The 14,315-nt window shown below is 49.1% G+C and overlaps 1 protein-coding gene across 5 annotated transcripts in view; it reads left to right on the plus strand.

Moving 5' to 3' along the window:
• Positions 1-14,315, plus strand: part of LOC138467780 (dynein regulatory complex protein 9-like) — a 960,790-nt gene that overhangs the window by 427,746 nt on the left and 518,729 nt on the right. The gene's annotated exons all lie outside the window — the stretch shown is intronic.

A 14,315-nucleotide genomic window follows, 5' to 3' on the forward strand; every position in this document is an offset into this window, starting at 1 on the left:
TCCGACAATGGCACCTGGGTGGGCCAAATCGGTAAATCGCAGTCCATTTTGGAAAAGAACAGTGGCTTGAGGAGGATTTTTGGTTCTCATGGCGAGCAGGCTTTTGAAATGTATACTTTTCAGGTAACTTCGGCTGTCCTCTATGGAGCTGTGATATTGGGATGTTCCAACTGCTCTAGCCTGGGGGTGGTCGAGCAAAAAGGTATAAAGAAATTGCTTGGATGACCATCCAGTACCCTGAGTGCCCCATTGATGATGGAGTGTGGTCTGGTCCCGGTAGTTTGCCAATTAATACGGAAACCGTTTTTTTTTTTACTGGGTAAGGTTAAGGTTATGGAGTATGTCAGAACTAGGCAAATACCGGGAAGCCCTCACTGATCTGTTGAGTCATCCGGGAGTTCGATCTCTGCCTTGGTTGTGCCTCGTTAAGTGGCATCTAGCAGCATTAGGTCTGGAAGATCTTTTGGAATAATCCTTGTCACGTGCCTATTTGTTCCAAATCTGCTGTAAAACATTCTGTTATGTATAACACCCAGGAACAGTTGGTATGTATGCGTCTAAAACTGAAAACAGGACAAGACTACCTTCTCTCGAAACCAACTTTGGAGAGAGAGCTGTACCTGGTTTTTATTTCACCTCCCTACGCCCGTTCTTTGTTAAATTTAGACTGGGCACTCTTCAGGTTGGAACATTTACGAGTGGTTGGATGGGGGGGGGTTCGCCGCCCGATTGTCCAGCATGTGGTCTCGTCCCGGAGTCAGTTATGCATTTCCTTTTATTCTGTGAATGATATTGTGTCCTAAGGAAAATGTATTTAATTCCACTGTTCAGGAGAGAATGTGTTAGAAGCAGCCGAGAAGCGGTTGTATTATGTCGTTCCACTGCTATACTTAACGATATTTACTTTGTTGCCAAATATATTTATTGTGCTTGGTCACGTAGGAAGATATCTAATGTTTGATTGTATTTTTAGAGATTGGAATTATATATTTTTTTAAGCAATTTTATGTGAATCATGTGGAAGGTTGTTTTATCTTGATACTGTGCATTTTGCAATGAATTGTATGCTGATGGTAATAACTGCTGAATAAAGCATTGTTTGACTGACTGACAAGTAAATATTGTTTCAAAGTGCTCACAGGGCAGCAGGAAGGGGACATGGGGATGAGAAACATTAAAATGCATAAAAAACAACGAAAGATATTAAATACAGTGAGGGGAGGACAAACCTACTATGGCTTGTGAGGGTTCAGAACTTGCAAGTGCAGAAGGGAGGGAGAATAGGGGTAAGTGCTGTGGTGCTCATGGGTGAGCAACAGGTGAAGTGCAATGTATGGTAAGTGCGAGCCTCCGGGATGGAGAGTATGCCGAGGCAAGTGCTGAGGCTAGACAGAAGTTGGGGGCGATTTAGTATGGGAGGTGTGGGGCCCGAGGATGTATGAAGGCCCCGGACACTAAACGAGCAACTGTGAGATTAGCAGAGGAGAGAAGGGGGAAGGAGTAGGTAAAGAGGAAAGTCTTGAGGAGCTTCAGGAATTTAAGAAAGTCCTGCTCAAGACAAAGCGGGAGGGGGAGGCTGTACCAAAGAAGGGAGCCATCTGAGGAAAGCGATCGACCTCTTGCCCTTTGTTTAACGAAACGCTTTACACACAAAGAGTTGGTGCCAGAGGAGCGCAGAGGTGTAGGGGGGGAATATTTAGTAAGAGAGAGTTGCAGATAGTGTGGTCCACAGCCTTGTGGATGATACAGAGGGATTTGAATTTAATGTGTGAAGCAATCGGGAGCCAGTGAAGACTTTTTAGAGCAGGAGAGATGCGGTCCCTGTGCTTGAGGCCAAGGGTAAGTCTTGCTGCCCTATTGTGGATTAACTGGTGGGGTTGCAGAGTGGAAGAAGGTAGATTCAGGAGGAGGCTATTGCAATAATCATGCCTAGAGAGAATCGTGGCTCAGGTAACATTGAGCTTCTGGGGAAGGTGAGAAAAGGTAGAATTCCTTTTAGAAGGAAGAGCTGAAAGTGGGACTTCTTGGCAATGTCCTGAGTGTGAGGGAGGAAGGAGAGAGAGGAGTTGAAGATGACACCAAGGTTTCTGGCTTCAGAAGAAGGAGCAGGGGGAGAGCCCATGGAGGAAGGCCAGAGTGAAGGGAAGAAGTCAGGAGCAGGGGTCCCAATGGGAAGGATCTCTGTTTGGCTGGCATTGTGGCAAAGATCATTGGAAGTGCACCAGGCCTCGAAAGCAGATAGGCAGTCAGGGATGATGGAAGGTGCAAGAGGGTCAGCAGGAAGTTTGAAGAAGAATTGTGTGTTGTCTGCATAACACTGGAAGTTTGGGGAGAAGGCGGAGATGAGGAGTGCCAGCTGAGTAAGGTAGATGTTAAAGAGCCAAGGCGAGAGAATAGAGCCTTGGGGGACACCACAGGTGGAGAAGGAAGTAGGAGAGGAGAAGGTGCCCAGGATGACTTAGGAGGAGCGGTCAGTTAGGAAGGAGGTCGGTCAGTCCAGTGCCCACTCCGAGATACCAAGGGTATCGTGGAGCCTTTGTATGAGTATTGAGTGGTTGACCGTGTCAAAGGCAGAGGAGAGATCAAGAAGGATGAGGACAGCTGGGGAATTGGAATCCAGGGATGCAAGCAGTTCTTCACGGGTGTTCGGAAGAACAGTTTCCATGCCTCTGGATGCTTGGAAATCCAGATTGATGGTCGTGTTCAATGTGAGAGTTGAGTTGGGGCAAGGCCAACCTCTCCATCCTCTTCAGCATTTTTCCCAGGAAGGCGGTAGTTGGCTGGACAGGTATTTTCTGCTGATGTTTTTTTTAAGGCGTGGGCGCACACAGGGGTGCTTGAGGGAGGAGGGGAAGGCACCAGTAGCCAAGGAGTGGTTGCAGGGATCAGTGAGTGCAGGGGCAAGAGAGCCAATGTTGTCCTTAATGGTTTTGGATGAGCAAGGGGAATCCTGTTTGGAAGAGACCTTCATGGAGCGGTCAACTTTGATGACTTCCTCCGGTGTGACAAGGGCGTAGGAGAAGGAGGAAGGAGGGGGGTGAGTGGGCAAGGGAGGCAAAGGGGTGAGGGATGGGTTGGGAGAGTGTTCAGGATGTCCTGAGTTTTCGTGGTAAAGTGAGCGGCCAGTGTGTTGCAAGGGACCTGAGAAGGAATAGGGGAGGAGGAGACTGCAGAAGGGTTGGCTAGTTCCCTGCAGATTTTGAAATGTTGAGCCGTGTTGTTGGATGCGCCAGATATTGATATTGATATTTTATTTCTATCGCACTCATACACAAATGTTTCAGAGCGCGACAAGGTAAGGGAAGGGGAACAGAGGAGAAACAAAAACAACAATCTTACTAGGCCCAGTGACATTGAGAACGCCCAAGTGCATGGTAGAGGGAGAGAGGAAAAGACTAGTACCTCTGAGGAGGTGCAGTAGGAAGTTTTTTTGATACATCAGCGATGTGCACGGAGAAGGAGAGTGTGGAATCAAAGGTGAAACCAAGATTCTTGGCCTCGCAGGTGGGGATAGGAGGAGGGCCAAGTTAGGCCGGCCAGAGAGTGAGGGGAAAGGAAGGTGATGGTGTGCCGATGAGGAGGATCTCAGTCTTGCTGGCATTCAGACAAAGATCGTTGGCGGCACACCAATCTTGAATGGCAGTTAGGCAATCAGTGATGAGAGAGGTGGAGGAGGTGGCCGAGGGCAGCCTGAAAATGAGTTGAGTGTCATCCGCGTAGCACTGGAAGTTTGAGCAGAAAATGGCAATACAGCGGCCGAGAGTTGCTAAGTATTGGTTGAAAAGCCACGGTGAGAGGTTAGACCCCTGTGGAACACCACAGGTGGAGAGGAAGATAGATGATAGGAAGGACCCAAGTTGGACCTGGGAGGGTCGATCAGAGAGGAAAGAGGACAGCCAGGCCAGAGCCTGATCGGTGATGCCCAGGTTATCACGGAACCGGTTGAGCCAGATGGTATGGTTGACCGTGTCGAAGGCAGAGGAGAGATAGAGTAGGATGAAGACAGAGGGAATGCTAGAGTCAAGGTTGGAAAGCAGATCTTCACGGATGTCCAGGAGAGCAGTTTCCGTGCTTCTGCCGGATCTAAAGCCAGACTGATGGTCATGAAGACAGCCAACAGAGTCAGAATGAAGGATTAGCTGAGAGATGGCCAGCTTTTCAAGGAGTTTGCCCAAGAAGGGGGTAATGAAAATTTGGCGATAGTTGGCCGGACAAGAGGGATCAGCTGTGGGTTTCTTGAGGAGCGGCTGCACAAGGGAGTGCTTAAGAGGGGAGGGGAAGGATCCTGAGGCAAAGGAGTGGTTGCAGAAATCGGCAAGGGCCAGAGTGAGGGTATCAATGTGGTCCTTGATAGTTTTAGAGGAACAGGGATGAACCTGTTTTAATGAGGCTTTCATAGATCGGACTTGTCTAGCGACCTCATCAGGGGAGAAAAAAGGAAAGGAAGAGAAGGAGGGGGGGTGGCTGGAGGAGGGTCAGTGAGTATAAACAGAGAGGGGAGGGGAGAGGAGAGGGAGTGTAGGAGAGGGTGGACAAGATGTGCCTGAATGTGGGCCCTTTTCTTGGCACGGATAGAGAGTCTGTTTTGCCTTTGGAGCAGGCGCAGGCTGGTTTGTCAGAGGGTGAGCCTGAAGTTTGCCACTTCCGTTCCGCCACACTGCACTTTCATTTCAGAGCTGCAAGTTCAGAGTCGTACCAGGTGTTGTGATTCGAGGCAGGTTTCAGGTGGATCCTCATGACTGGGGCAAGAATGTCAAGGGTGTTCTTGATGGACAGGTGGAAGTTGCTGAGAGCAGCGTCGGGAGTCTGAGTTGGGGGGCAAGAGGAGATAAAGGTGGAAGTGAAGGCAGCAGCTGACACTCGTTTCATTGGGCGGATGTTCATGAACGAGGTTGGCAGGGCTACTGAAAGTGGGGTCAGAGGTCCATAGGGACCCAGGTGGAAGAAGAGAAGAGAGTGGTCTGACCAAGAGAGTGGTTGACCAGAGGAGATGAGAGAGGGAGGTCGGAGTGGATGAGGGTGTCCAGAGTGTGTCCAGCATAGTGGGTTGGACCAGAAGGGAGAATGGAGAGGGATAGAGAGGTGCAGAGGGCAATGAAAAGAGTAGATGCTGTTCCAAGGGAGTCTAATTGGATGTCAAAGTTACCCAAGAGGAGCGGGTTGGAGGAGGTTGAAAGTAAAGTGGAACATAAATCAGCCCATTCAGAGAGGAACAGAGAGGTAGCGCCTGGAGGATGGTAAACGGTAGCAATGGTCATGGTGGAGGAGGGAGAGATGACCGACTTGCATACCAGGCTCTAAAAGGAAGGGTAAGAAGGAACCCACTCGGGTAAGATTAAGGCAACCCCACCGCCAGCACAGTCAGGTTGTAGCTTGGAAATGATTTTAAAGCCATCAGGTAGGAAGGAGTCAAAGGCGGCGACTGAGCTGGCATTGAACCCTGACTCAGGAAGAGTGAGAATGTCAAGGTCAGTGTCTTCAAGAAGGAAGTAGATGTCAGGCAGAGTGTTTGTTGGCTGAGTGGGCATTAAGAGTTTCCAGGTGTAGACGGTCTCTGCCTGTGAAGGTTTTCTGAGGTGGAGTACAGAGGGCGTGGTACTCCAGTCAGACAGGGCGGGCAAGAGAGTGTGCTAGGGGCATAGGTAGGGGAAGGAAGAAAGTTAATGTGGACGGCAGGATCCGGTCAAAGAGAAGGTTGGCTTGAGGACCCTGAACCAGGATAGTGCCAGTGTGGTAGACATTAATGATGCAGCGTGATGAGAAGAAGCCCACCAAGAGGACTTCCCACTTGGTGCCACCATTAATTGGAGAGGATGTGAAAGGGGAGAGAAGAGATGAGATGAGGAATCCATAGGTCTGGAGAGGGAACAGAGAAGAGGATATCGGTGAAGATCTCTCTGGAAGATGCACTGACATAAGTGTCTGCGATGGGAAGGCTGGGATTTGCACCCAGGATGATTCTTTTTTTTTTATTTATTTTTTTAGATTTCGGGAGGGAGGGAGGATAGGTGATAGTGTAGCAGTTAGGGAAAATAGGAGAGATGTGAGTTCCATCTCAGTGGTAGAGGATAGATGAAATAAGGAAAAGAAAAGGGGGGGCTGCACTGCACAGTCCTGGCCCTTACTGCACATATGGGCAGTAATCCCGAGGAAAGATACAATCCTCCTAACGGGCACAGATGAGGAAGGAATGGAGTGGAGGACAGTACTATGCATATACCCCACACTGCCATTAAGAGGCATCACAGTCCAACAGTTGTTTGCAGACATGGAAACTGATGCAGAGATACTATTTGACATCAGCATACCCTGCCACATAGTAGTGCAACCGAGGATAGCACAGAGGCAACTCTCTGGTCTTGGAAGCAAGAACATGCAGAGCAACAGAGGTTCAAATCCCGGATCCGCGCTTAGAAACCTAACTAAAGTACGGTATTGGGCGCGTTATAAAAAACAATTAAATGAACACAAAGTACCACAGACAATATTGACAGCCACAGCAACACAATCACAATTGCAGGAGGATCTGGCACAATTACTCAGTCGTTTATGGACAAGAAATCTACACGATGTAGGGCGACTGTACAGTAAAGGGGCAGTAAAAATCCAACTCAAACCAGGAGCAATACTTTCCAGAGTACGGCAACACACACTATCTAAAGAGGCAGATGAGGGAGTCTATGACACCCTCAAAGCACTACTTGACTAGGGCATTATAGTGCCTTTAGACTCGCTGTGTAACATGGCTGAAGAAAGCGAAAGGGTCATCATGGAGATTCATCCAGCATCTGCGCCCTCTGAACGTCATAGTGGAAGCAGAATACCTACTAGTGCCTAATCCTGTAAATACTATGCAACATCCCTGCATATGCAGTCTTTTTCACTGTGAGTGATCTTAACAATGCTTTCTTTACCATACAATTACACCCAGAGTCCCAGTACTTGACCGATTTCTCATATTGCAGCAAAAGATTACAACACATTTGTTTACCAGAAGGAGACTGCGAATTCCTAGTGTCTTTAACAGAGTCCTTCAGATGGATTTAGGAAACATCCACATGGCCAGCACAGTGCTACAGTACGTAGATGATCCATCAGTATGTAGCACCACAGAAGATCTGTGTAGAAAATATACAATACAGCTCCTGACAATCCTTGCATACAAAGGCTACAAAATGGACAAAGAAAATTCTCAGTACTGTCAAAAAGAAGTAATATACTTGGGACAGATTATATCCTCAGCCGGGAGGAGGATATGCCCAGGCAGAGCCACGGCAGTGAGAAGCACAACACAGCCAAAGACAATCAGAGAGATGCAGCAATTACTAGGCCTGTGTCTGTGTAATTACTGTAGAACATGGGTATTTGACTATTTGTCTTATGTTAGACCCCTGTTATATGCACTCAAAGAAGTACATAAAATGAAAGGCACACTTGAATTGACAGAGGAGATAACACATAACAGGCGTATTTGTAAAGCGCACGTTCACCCCCCGAAGGGGAATCTTTGCGCTAATAGATGTTTATTGTTACCCAACTTAATGGTACTCATTTTATCAACCTCAGAAGGAGGAAGGGCTGAGTGGACCTGCCGGGATTTGAACCTGTGACCCTGAGGTCAAACACAGATCCCTGTAGTGGATGCATTAGTCTACTGATCCACAGACCCGGCTAGATGACAGACTGCTTTGAGGACCTAAAAACAGCGATTAGCAGTGGACAGGTACTAGCGACCCAAGATTACAACAAACGCTTTTTCTTATTCCCACATTCCAATGGACAGGTCATGTCAGCAGTACTCACCCAGCGATATTCTCAGAGACACAAACCATTAGCACACTATAGTGGTGCCTTAGACCCATCAATGCAAGGTCACTTCCCATGCTAGCAAGCCTTAGCTGATGCCACATTTGCTGTACAGAAATCTGCGACCATAGTGATGGGATGTCCAATCACTTTGTATGTTGAACCACCCAGAGAGCTAGTGGATATGAGGTAATCCTGACTAACCCAGCTATCACGATAGTGAGATGCCATATTGTGAACCCATAGAATCTACGAGGGACACCTGGCACTTCCCTGATCTATCCAGGTGAACAAGTATATATAATAAGCAAGTGGTCAGGGCGGACCCAAATATACTATTTTTTACACATATATGCTACACGTCATTGTATACACATGTTATACATCGCAGTCCTCACCCTCCCGCCCCCTTAACTCGAGCCCTTACTTCAATACTACCAGTTTCGTTCCTTAGGGTTTGTCTCCCTCATTGTTCCCAAGCACATCATCTTCACTAAGTTCAGCATGGAATGGTCCTATCATCGTGGCCACCAGTTGTCTCCACGCTATCAGGGTTCCCGCTTCCTCCTCCCCTCCCCTACTGATTGCTTCATACCAGGCTGCCGTCTCCGCTTCTGCCCACTTCAGGAGGTCAGCCCACCACATCTCTATTTTGGGTCTTTGGGCTGCTTTCCAGCCCATTGCAATTCTCCGTTTGGCCAAGATGTAGGTCAGATCTTTCATCTCACTAATGTGCTTCAGGTTGCGTGGTCTGGCAAAACCCCCCAGCATGCATGCCCATACTGACTCCACCTCCATCTTAATCCCTCTTTGGGCCAGACGTAGTTTTACCTCTGTCCAGAATCTGCCAACCTCCGGACATGCCCAGAACATGTGTATCATCCCGGCATCCACCTCCTCACACCTGGGGCATTTCTGTATCTCTGGGCCTCCAAACCTGGCAATTTTGCTAGGGGTCATGTATGCCCTGTGGGTGACATATAACTGGATCTGCTGTAGCTTCGCATTACGGGACACCTTCTTATGATACCTTTGAGCCCTATCCCATTGTCTGTCTTGCATAGGTTCTCCCACCTCCTCCTCCCAGTCCCGCCTCAATTGGAGCACCCCCTTTCCCACCCTGGACATCAGTAGTTCATAAATGCAGGTTATTTCGTGCCCCCCCCCCTCCATAATACATTGTCTCAATGACTGTATCGGGTTGTTCCGCTAGCTCTATCTCAGGCCACCTTTCATGCGCTCGTTTGATGATTCTTGTGTATGTGATATATTGACCTCTAAGTACACCAGTGTCCTCCATTATCTTCTGGAAATCTAGTGCCTCCCCCTCTTGCCATATATCTCCGAGGGTCGCGAGGCCCATCGGCTCCCAGTATTTGCGAATCCCTTTTATCATTTGCATGTCCTCACCGTATAGAGCCACTTGCAGCACCTGCGGGGAGCATGGGGTCGGGTTTCCTACTATCTGGCATGCCCTACTCGATATTTTCCAGCCCAATTCCAACAATCTCGCACTTCCTTGCATCTCTGGTTTAGGTAGCCATACCGTCTCTCTTAGAAAGAAGGGGGCCGTGTCCTTGCTCAATAGCCTGGCTTCAGCTGTCTCTTCTTCGGACAACCATCTAGCCACATACTGGAGCTGTACTGCCAGGTGGTATATGTAACGCTCACCTGATTCCCACGGAGGCGCTGGTCCCGGCTGAACTGTTATAGTCTCTTCAATTGAGAAGCGTAGAGCTCGGATGACTCTCTGGACTGGGCTTCCTCTTATTGACCGTCTGCCTTGCAGGGTATGGTTTCTGCAGGCGGAAGAAAAAAGGGTTAATGACCGTTTGGCTGGACTTCCTCCTCACTAATCGCCAACTCTCCGAAAGTCCAATGTCCTGGTGAGCTCTCACCTTAGGCGTATATATGCTGGGCTCTCCATCCTGCGACTTATGCAGGGGTGCGTGGGTTCCAGTTACGTCACTGGAGGTCCTCAAAGTCTTTTGTGGCCTTAGAAGTGGCACAGGTGCTGAGATGCCAAAAGGTGATGCCGCCGTTACTGCACGAGCGGATGCCAGGAGGTATAAAGAGTTTATAGTCTTGAAGAGATGGGCACCTTTAATGAAGTCTTTGCATTGTCTTTTTCAGGTGCCTGGATGCTGAGGGCGTGGTCACTGAGAGCGCGACACGTGCGGTTGTACGTAGGTATGGGAATTTCAATGACACCTCAATAATGTCCCTTGTTTTCTGTTTTCAGGTCTTGCGATGTTGCGGGCGTTGTTCGTCCATTGCCGTTGCACGTGCGAAGTACGTGAGTATAATGATCTGTGACCTTATTATAGCACCTCTAACAATGTTCTTTTCTTATTTGCAGGTGTCGGGACCTTGCGGGCGTTTTCCCAGTCGCAGATGCACGTGGGGAAACACGTAAGTGTTAGGCTTTCTTGCAGTGTTTAATGGCACTTAGATAATGTCTTTTCTTGTTTTCAGGTGCCGGGCTGCTGCAGTTGAAGAGATCGTAATACGCGCACAAAAGCAGGTAAGAAAAGTAAATGCGGCCGCCTTCACCCGATTCCTACTTAACAATGTTCTTTGTCTTTACAGGTGTCGTTAGGCTGCTGAAGAGAAGGCCGCGAAGAATCCGTGAAAGCACAGATGGATCAGGTAAGCGAGCGCGGCTGCGAACGTGTTGCAACTTGCTAACCTTAAGTTTCTTTTGCTTGCAGGTTCTGCCGGTGTCTGGGTTCCTGGATGGTAAGTATAGTTCTCGTGTCTTTCTTCCACAGGTTGCTGAGCTGAAGCTGGAGATGTCACTGGAATGCAGGAGCTGACTCGGTGAGCGTCCTGCTGCAGATGCAGAATAACGCGAAGCACGTTTTCCCAATCGGGTGTGGTTTAAATAGTGTTGGAGTGATTGGGTGTCTTCTTCCTCAGCCTCGCCCTGGTAAAAGAGTTCCTGTGTTCCAGAGCTAAGGAGTGGCACCAGCCCCACCCAGGTAAGAAAGTAGTCCCAGTTCAGGGAATAGTTCCTCCCAGCAGAAGGCTGGGGACTTTATCCTGCCAGCATTTGCAAAGGTGAGTATGCAGCATGGTCTGCTACAGGTAGGTCCACCCAAGCACCTTTGCAAGAATTATGAGCCCGGCGCCCCTGGCGCCGGGACTGAGGTTCCTTATGAGCCTGGCGCCAGAGGCGCCAGGACAAGGTCCAAAGGGCCCCAATAGGGGTTTGCTGGAGCCGGGGACGAGGGTCGTGAGCCTGCTTCTGGGGATGCTGGGCTTGACTTGGCTTCTCGGGAGCAGTGCTCATGACAGTATATTTCGAAGTTCGGCAGGTTTATGCCCCCCTTATCACACAAGTTTTGCAGCTTCCAAAGGGCTACCCTGTTCCTAGAATTATGCCATATGAAGCCTGTGCATAAGCTGTGGAGTTTCATGAAGAAGTGTTTGGGGAGCATGTATGGGATGTTCATGAAGAAATGTAGCAGCCTGGGCAGAACCACCATCTAAATCAGAGCCGCCCTTCCCACTATGGCCAGGGGGAGCTTGGACCAGAACCTCATACTATTCTTAATGCCTTCCACTGCCCTTTCCGTGTTGTATTTGTATTCGTCTGCAGCATATGGTATATATTAATCCCTAAGTATCTAAATGTCCTCATCTGCCAGGGTATCGGCAAGACTGGTAGGTTGCCATGCGGGGCCCCCCTGTGTCTGCCCAGAGGGAACATGCTTGACTTTTTAGGGTTTACCGCTATGCCCGAAAGGGTAGCGTAGCGTTCCATCACATCCAGGACATACTGTAGGTTTTCTTCTGGGAAGCGCAGGTACAACAGCATATTCTCGACGTACAATGATATCAGGTGCGGTCCCCCCTTCGTGTGGATCCCTATCTCCCCGTACTGTTGTCTGAGGCAGATTGCCAATGGTTCTAATGCGAAGATATAAAGTATGGGCGACCAGGGGCAGCCCTGTCTAGTGCCCCTACTGAGTTGCCATTTGTCTGAGATTATTGCGCCCGTTTTGACCCTAGCAATCGGGGAGCTGTATACAATCCTGACCCACATCAAATACCCTGGACCATCCCATATTCTTTCAGGGCCGCCAACAATCACGGCCACCTCACAGAGTCGAAGGCTTTTATTGCGTCCAGCAAGGCTATTGCCATTTCACCAGGGTCCTTCTCTGTCTGTTCTATGATGTGGTGGCGTGTCCTGTGGTTATCAGTTATGTTCCTTCCTGGAACGTAGCCTGTTTGTTCGGGGTGTATAAGTTTGCCAATTACCCGTTTGAGTCTGTTTGCCAACGCTGCTGTAAGGATTTTGCTATCTTGGTTGAGCATAGATAGGGGTCTACATGACCCACAATCCGTTCTCGGCTTGCCCGGTTTTAGGAGCGGAATAATCACGCCTCGCTTAGAGACTCCAGCAACCTTCCCCTTTCAAGCACTTCATTTAGCATGGCAAGCAGTGGGGGGGGAGTACTTCCTGCTTATATGTTTTGTAAAATTCACTAGGGAGCCCGTCCGACCCCGGGGCCTTGCGCGTGGGTAGGTGCTAAACCACTATCTCTAGTTCCTCTAGTGTAATTGGGGCGTCTAGATTCTCCTGTTCTTCATCATTTAATTTGGGTAATCCTCTGTCTTCCAGTGTTTCCTGAATCTCCCGACCCTTGTCCTCATAGAGGCGCTTGTAGAATCTAAGGAACCCCTCATTTACTCCCTCTTGGGTGTCCCAGGTCTGGCCTTCTTCTCCCTTTATCTCTCTGAGCACTGGTCTCAGTGTCTCATTTTTATATAGCCAAGCTAGCAGCCTTCTTGGTTTGTCTCCCTCTGCATGTTGCCCTTCGATATATTTTTTATAGTTCAGTTTACATAATCTGTCCCAGTGCTCCCTACTGGTTTTTTGCAGAGAATTCACCTGTTCGGCTTCTTCCAGTGAGGTGCCCCCCCTCTGCATCATTGCTTCCAGTTCCTTCTCTGTTTCCTGTAGCTCTCGCTCTATGCCCCCTTGGAGCCCTCTGAATTTGGATATGGCCGTGCCTCGTATTACCACTTTAAACGCCTCCCACAAGGTTCCCTCTGACTGCACGCTCCCTGTGTTAGTATCAAAATACTCAATGATCGCCTCCCTTAAATCCTCTCAGAATACTGAGTCCTGCAGCGCCTCAGCTCTGAGCCTCCATGTTGGGATTCTCGCTCTAGGGGGCTGATGTCTCCACTCCAAGGCCAGGGGGGAGTGGTCCGATAATATTTTCGCCTTGTATTCCGAGCCTATCATTTCCCCTACAAGCTCCGAGGTGACAAATATATAATCCAATCTCGTGTACAGGTTGTGTGGGGCAGCGTAGTGTGACTAATGCCTGTCCTGCGGGTGTTGCTGTCTCCAGATATCCTCTAGACCAAAATCCCTCAGCAGGGCCTGTAATGCTTTCGGGGCAGGGGTGGGTTTATCTATTTTACTATCTGACCTATCCATTTTAGGGTGCAACGTACAGTTAAGATCCCTTCCCCATAGAATCGCGCCGCCTGGTAGGGAGCTAATTTTACCATATAAGGTCCTGAAATAGGCCGCTGTATCTTGGTTAGCGGCGTATGAATTTATAATGCTCAATTCTCTGTTTTCCAACATCCCTCGCACCACTATCATCCTTCCATCTGGGTCTGCCGTGACCTGAAACATCTGAAACGGTACTTGAGGTTCCACCCAGGTGACCACCCCCCCTTGCATAAGCAGAATGTAGCCCCCGTGGTGGTGGCTCTCCACTTTTTCTTAACCACCTCTAGTTTCTCTTTAGTCAGGTAGGTTTCCTGTAGTTATGCTATATCAACTTTCAGCCTCTCAAATACATCATTATTTTATTCCTCTTCATGTAACTATTGAGGCCTCTCACGTTCCAGGTGACTATTCTAAGACTTCCCGTCGCCATGCGTGGTTTGTCACTCATCCCTCCCTCTCAGTTTTCCTCTCTGGTCTTATTTGGCATGAATGCAGGCTTGTACCCCTCCCAATATTAACATGAACTCCCCAACTAACCGCCCCTCTCCCTCTTCCCCAACTATGATCTCCGCACACATTCCCATCCCTCCCTCCTCCCTACCCGTCCCCAGCTGGTGCCCAGCACCATCCCTGGATCTCAGGCTCCCCTGCATTTGGTCCTGCCTTGGTGTTCCCAGCGCAGGAACCCAACAGGGTGTCACCGATCTACCGGTGACCTAACTGGTCTGCTTGTGGGGGTGTGAGAGCTGATTCTGTCAAACTCCTACACCTTGCAATAAATTCTCGTGCTCAAAGGACCATATTTATGTAGCCCTGGTCGTCCTGCTCCGGCAGTCTTAGCCCTGACTATAATCTAGTCCCAGTGTCTGTGATAGCAACATCATAGGTGCCACAGTCTCCATTTCACTTATCCGCGTCGTCTTCGTTCTGGATACCCGATTCCGGTGGGCAGCTCTGTGTGTCAAGCCATTCTGACACATCCTCCGGGGTGTCGAAGAATAATGCTCTGTTTTTGTGGAACACCTTCAGT

This window comes from Ambystoma mexicanum, chromosome 4q (genome assembly GCF_040938575.1).
Source record: "Ambystoma mexicanum isolate Mex_15411 chromosome 4q, UKY_AmexF1_1, whole genome shotgun sequence".
NCBI classification, from domain to species: Eukaryota; Metazoa; Chordata; class Amphibia; order Caudata; family Ambystomatidae; genus Ambystoma; species Ambystoma mexicanum.